We start from the raw sequence: 6,379 nt of genomic DNA on the forward strand, positions 1-6,379 counted from the left end.
CATTCAATGACTTCAAACAGATTCTTTTTAAGATTATTTATTTATTTGACAGAGAGCGAGCACAAGCAGGGGGAGCAGCAAAAGGAGAGGGAGATTCAGGCTAAGCAGGGAGCCCAACATGGGGCTTGATCCCAAGATCATGTCCTGAGCCAAAGGCAGATGCTTAATCAACTGAGCCACCCAGGCGCCCCATAGAAGCTTTTCTTAATCAACATGCACAATGACAGCTCCATCCACAAATTTATCCAGGACCCTAGCCTAGAATGAGATGATGATAAAATTTTTCTTACTCTGTAACTCGTAAATGTGCTGACAAGTTAATAAATCATGCATTAAATTGTCAGAAAAAGAGATGAAGCCTGACTACGAAGAAGAAAAACAAAATCACGAATTCTACCCATAATTTTTCTTAATACTGTGAAGAAATAAGTAATGGGAGAAGTCAGAAAGTCATAGCTTATGAGTCCTTTGAAAAGTTGCAGTAGACAGAGGATTCTGGGAAGAAAGTGGAATAGGAAGCACCAGGAATGTCTCCCCATCTAGACAAACGGCACTGGCAGAATCTAATGTTAACTATTTTGGAACTCTGGAGGAGGTTTTATTCCAGTATACTCTTTCATACTGTGTGACTTTGGTTTTATGATGTGCATGTAGTTCAGATATACATAACTGCATTTAAAAAAGGAAGGGGGGGCTCCTGGATGGCTCAGTTGGCTCAGTATCCAACTCTTGGGTTTTGGCTCAGGTCATAATTTCAGAGTTGTGAGATGGAGTCCCACACTGGGCTCCACACTCAAAGGGGAGTCTGCTTGAGATTCTCTCTCTCTGTCCCTCCCCCTGCTCTCTCACAAATAATCTTAAAAAAAAAAAAAAAAAGGAATGGAGTATGCACATTAAAATTTTGATACTGCCATCCTGTCCGCAAAAACACGGATCAAATTCACACCTATAAACATCCTATGAGAGTGCTTCACTTCTAGGTTCTACGACAATGAAAAACTAAACATAAACAGGACATAAGGACTATCGTGGATCTATTAATAACCTCTCCGTAATTTAGCTGTGATAATCTGTTATCAATGCTCAGTGATTTAAGGTATAAAGTGACATATGTGGGTGTGTGCACACATGTGTATAACTATTTATGTATGACTATGAATAACAGTGGTGACAGAATTAAGAAAGAATTTTAAATGTTTATTTTGCTTACTTCTACAATGAACATATATTACTTGGATAATAAGAAGAGTTTTTAAAAAATTAGTTTGTCATTAGCAGGTCAACTCATTGCAGGCTTGACCCAAAAGTCGGGAGTGGTAGGACAAAAGGGGTTAGCGTGGATCTTCTGTAGGTGGATCTCTAGGAGTTGTGCTACGCTCAGTGTGGATCACAAACCTACGCCAGTCTCTGAATTGCATGTTACCAGATGAAATAAAGAAATTGAGAGTAGTCAGACAGTTTCCCAGCAATCTGACACTGCTGTGGTACACAAACACATCATCATGGGCTTATAGTTTGTATGGTACATCTTTGTTTTCCTTTCTCTAGTAATTCACTTTTATTTTACAAAAGTAACAGCCCACAACATATTGGAAACAAATTTTTAAAAGGTTCTTCACCACTGAAAATTGCTTTAAAGTTTACTCTTAGGATCGGGCTGAGGAGTTACAGTCAGCTGATTTTCTGCTTAACGTTCTAGAAACTGGCATGCATACCCCAATACCTGATATCCCAGTACATATATCAGACACCACTTGTAAGGATCTTAATCTTGCTCGAGTTCTTACTCTGACTTCAGTCTCCTTGTCTGGACGGGGTTTAGTAGGGTGGGTACTGGGCATCGGAGGCAGATTTTAACATTTCATTAATATCATGCAGCAATTAAAAACTGTTTTGAATACTTATTGAAGAGAATTATACAATAAACGATAAAGAAGGCTAAAAATTCTACATAGTATTACTGTTTTGAGCACAAAGGTGAATGAAATGGAGGGCCATTCACATACCTGAGGAACTTTGTAGGCAGACAGAACAGCAAAAGTGAAGATACAGAAATAGGAGACTGAGGAAGAAGGCCAGTGTGACTATAGCCAAATAAAGAGAAGAGGTAGGAGATCAAAGCAGAGAGATAATGGCATCACAGCTCACATAGGGCCTTCCATCTTGAAAAGGGAGAATTTTAAGTGTGATGGGTAGCTATTGGATGGTTGGTTACACCAGAGGAATAACATGGTCTGACTTGTGTTTTTTTAAGTATCATTCTGAAGGGGGATAAAAGGAAACAAAAAAAACTAAGCTTGCTCTGGTTCATCCATTAATAATTATATAATCATGACTATGTAAACATCAGTATTAACCCTACCAGTATGTGTGTTACAAGAGTAATACCCTGTAACTATATACTCTATGATAATATCACCCATGATGATATGAATTTGGATATAACATGATTGCTGACTAGCTCCTGTCTCCAAAGTAGGCTGACCCTGGATATTTAGTTACTTTGGATTGACTCAACATTATATTGTATGCAATTAAATTTCTGAATCCTACTTAGTATTATGGCAGGATTTCTCTGTTGTTTTAGTTAGGAAGATGAGGGGAGAGGATGAGTGTAAGTATATATGTATGTTATGGCACTTTGGTGTAAGAGGTTTGTATTAAAGAAAATTATCAGATAATAACTACATTTAAAAGAAATCAAGAACAAGTAGAATAGCATGTTATTTAAAATAGGGAAGCAAATACTTAATATTTAAAGAAAACGGGGGTGCCTGGCTGGCCCAGATGGTAGATAGCATTCAACTCTTAATCTCAGGATGGTGAGTTTGAGCCTCACATTGAACATGGAGCCTACTCAAAATTAAAAATAAGATAAAATAAAATATGGAGGTAAAAACGCAAAGAAATGCACGTGCACTTAAGAAGATAAAACAGAATAGTGGGACAAAGAATGATCAGGGTTATATTAGCACAAGGAGTCAGGGAAGGCCTCTCTACTGAGAAGACATTAATTTTCATGATGCAAATAAGCAACTACAGGACCACTGTAGGAGAGTTCCAGGCACAGGGAAGAGAAGATGAAAATGCTCTGAGATAAGGAGCTTGGTGTGTTTAAGTGGCTCAAAGAAAGAAAGAAATGCTGGAGCTTAGAAAAGAGGCAGAAATGTGGGGGAAAAGGTCAAAGAAGTAGGTAGGAGCCATACGATAATTATAGGAGAACGTGACTACAAACTTCTGGTTTGGATAATGTACCACAGCTGGTTTGTATTAGCTGAGTGGAACCAAAATTTAAATTTTCAAGAATTTTGTAAGCTGGTTTTTAAACACAGCAACTACTAAAAATTATTTAAGCTCACAATTAAATAAAATAAAGGTAACAAATACTCAAAATTTATCACCTACTAATTATCTATTATAGGGGATCATAATACACTACCCTAAAATATGCCAGTTTGGCATAAGGATTATTTTGAGCTAAAGGCAATCTAGAAAGAACAAATGCAGGAAAAGCTCTCTACCCTCCCCATCTGGCTAAAAGTGGGACACAAATTTCCCTTTGCAAAAGTGTTGTCTCTCTCCTTTCCCATACCAACAGGAGAAAAATAAGCATTATAACCAGAGATAAAAAGGCAGCGAGATGGGTCTTTACAAACCTTACTAAAATAACCCCTACCTTTAATAGTTTCCCAATATATTTACCTTCCCACAATTTACCACCTCTAGAAGTCCAAAATCCTTTTCCTTTGCCTTGTCACTTCACAAATTTATCACTCTTTGTTAAAATGGTATATAAAACCCTGGGTCTAACCTCCTCTTTAGATTTTTAATTCCTTTTTTTTTTTTAAGATTTATTTGAGAAAGAGAGAGAGAGAGAGTGTGAGCAAGCATGGGGTAGAGAGGACGGTGGCAGAGGGAGAGAGAATCTCAAGCAGGCTCTACACTGATCCCAATGTGGCCCTGGATCTCACAACTCTGAGATCATCACCTCAGCTGAAATCAAAGTCAGACGACTGAGCCACCCAGGCGCCCCTGGGTTTTTAATTTTTCTGTGAAACCCCCATGTGCATGTAAAATTGACATATTATCTAGAAAATAAAATTGGTTTACCTTTTTTCTGGTTAATCGGTCTTTTGTCAGTTTAATTTGCGGGTCCCAATTATAAAAGCTAAGATAGTAGAGAAACAGTTTTTTCCTTCCCTACACTACATTTTACTACTATTTATTTCTCGAGGTTATTTATGTTCATTGCAGTGGCATTGCCCATAATTGTGGCTGGATTCTTTGTTGTGGAGGCTGTCCCATATACAGTAGGATGTTTAGCAGAATCCCTGGACTCTATCCACTAGATGCTGGCAGCACAGCTGTGACAACCAAAAATGTCCCCAGTCATTGCCAAATTGCCAAACATCCCCCAGGGAACAAAATCACCTGTGGTTGAGAACTACTAGCCTCCACGTGCTACCTACTGGTATATGTATGGTGGAAATGATAGATTATGATGCACTAGGGCACATTTCTTCCCAATACCGGAGGTCATTTTGTATCTTGAAATTTTCCATGGCCAGGGTATTTTCAGCACAAAAATTGACAAACAGTACAAATCAGGTCTTGATTTACTGTTTTGCTGGTTGTCTAGACTGAAGAAAGTGGTGGTGAAAATGTTAACGGACACTACATTTATAAACGTGTCGTGTCACCATTACATTATGGATAGCACAAAATTCTGACAGATATTCCAGTTTTCAACATTAATCTGATTCAGAAACGAGTCACTAACACCACTGAGGAATGATGATATCCCGCATATTTCAGGAAAGAGAATGTGCTCAATTGTGTCAAATGCATAAGGAGGGTCAAGTAAACTGAGAATAAAGAACTAGATTTGGCCAGATAAAGTCACTGGTAACCTTGTTAAGCACTGTTTACAGCAGAGTAGCAAGGAAGAAAGGCTGGCAGGGGTTAAGGAGGAGGCAAAGTCGAGACCCTAGGTAAATAACACCTGTTTAGAAGCAGAGATACAGAGCGAGGGTTGGCCGGCAGGAATGGATTCCGGGGTGTTTTTTAAAATATGAGAGAAATTAAAGCATATTAAGACGTTGTTAGGTATGATCCCTTAGTGAGGGAGAAATTAAAGGTGCCAGAGAAGCATTTAATTGAAGGGTGGAAGTCTTTTGAGTAGTTTTAAGAGAACACAGTCCAGAGAAGAGAGCGGGTAGAACAGCTGATCCTTAGATTAACAGCGATACTGGTTTCACAGGGTTATTATGAGGCTCCAAATTAACCAACGTGAAAACACTGCTTCATTTGTAATATACTAGAAAGTACCATCGAACCACTCTTCAAGTAATGAAGGAATTACATCCAGCTTCCACGTGCAGATTCAGAAACGGAAGACCATCTATCTCAAATCGATGATAATTATTTTAATAGATTACGGCTCCGCTGATCTTTTATCTTCCTAAGAAAAAGCCCCCAAGATAAGTCTTTGAAGGCTCAGTACCACTTACTTTAAAACCTGGGAAAGAGTATTAAAGCTGATTTGCTAGGATCGGAACCTACACTTTCTCCTTTGTTTCAGTGAATACACCAATGTGTTTCGTGACCTTTTTAAAATCACTTTCGTGATTTCGCTCTTTTCTCCCGTGGTCCTTTATACCGAGGGCGGAAGAGGGCAAAGAACCACTAATACACTGCTTAGGAACGCTTTTCCTTTTTCCAGCTCTAAATAACGCAGTGCAGGGGCAGAAAATACCAAAACGGGAAAAAAAAGTCCAGGAAAAAAAAAAAGGTGAGGTGGGTTAACAAGTATTTTGCCATTGGCCTCAAGGGGGAGAAACCAGGTCTCTGCGGAGGTGCGAGGAGCGGGGACCGGGAGACGGCAGGACGAGCAGGGAGTCGGCCGTGGGCAGCGCTGGAAACATGGGGCTGGAAGGCGGCGGGGCAGGGGGGGGCGGTTCAGGGACACCAAACGTTTTTAAGGGGTGGTCTGGGGAGCGGCACTCAGGGATAGGGGGCCTTTAGGGCGCTGGAGAAGGGTAAGCTCAGACCAGGCGCCACAGAGGCGAGTGGAACTGCTGTGGTACTGGCGGAGAGGGAGGGGACACCATTCCCTTCACCTGTCAATCGCTGCGGTCCCGGGCACCGCCGGACTCCTCGGTTACACTGCAGACGGAAATGACGCAGACGGAAATGACGCGCTCTACTTCCGTTCTCACCCGCCTCAAGGCCCCGCCCCTTGCCCCCACCCTCTTAGCACCGGCCCTCGGCCCCGCCCTTTCCTTCACCCATCCCTCACTGTCTCCAGGGAATCCGAAACGGAAAAAAATGTGATAGTTGAACCTGTGAGCAATCCCTGCTCTTGTTAATGGTATAGAGG

The 6,379-nt window shown here is 40.7% G+C and overlaps 1 protein-coding gene across 11 annotated transcripts in view; it reads right to left on the minus strand.

Annotated features, from left to right (window-relative positions):
• The window catches only part of CUNH11orf65 (chromosome unknown C11orf65 homolog), a 94,635-nt gene extending 88,441 nt beyond the window's left edge, over positions 1 to 6,194 (minus strand). For all 11 annotated transcript variants that reach the window (XR_003317808.3, XR_008960847.1, XR_007189597.2 and 8 more), the window contains exon 1: positions 6,120 to 6,194. The gene's annotated coding sequence lies outside the window, so the exon portion shown is untranslated. The remainder of the gene's footprint in view (positions 1 to 6,119) is intronic.
• Positions 6,195 to 6,379: the final 185 nt, after the last annotated feature.

The sequence above is a fragment of the Ursus arctos genome, unplaced genomic scaffold, assembly GCF_023065955.2.
Source record: "Ursus arctos isolate Adak ecotype North America unplaced genomic scaffold, UrsArc2.0 scaffold_22, whole genome shotgun sequence".
Taxonomy (NCBI): domain Eukaryota; kingdom Metazoa; phylum Chordata; class Mammalia; order Carnivora; family Ursidae; genus Ursus; species Ursus arctos.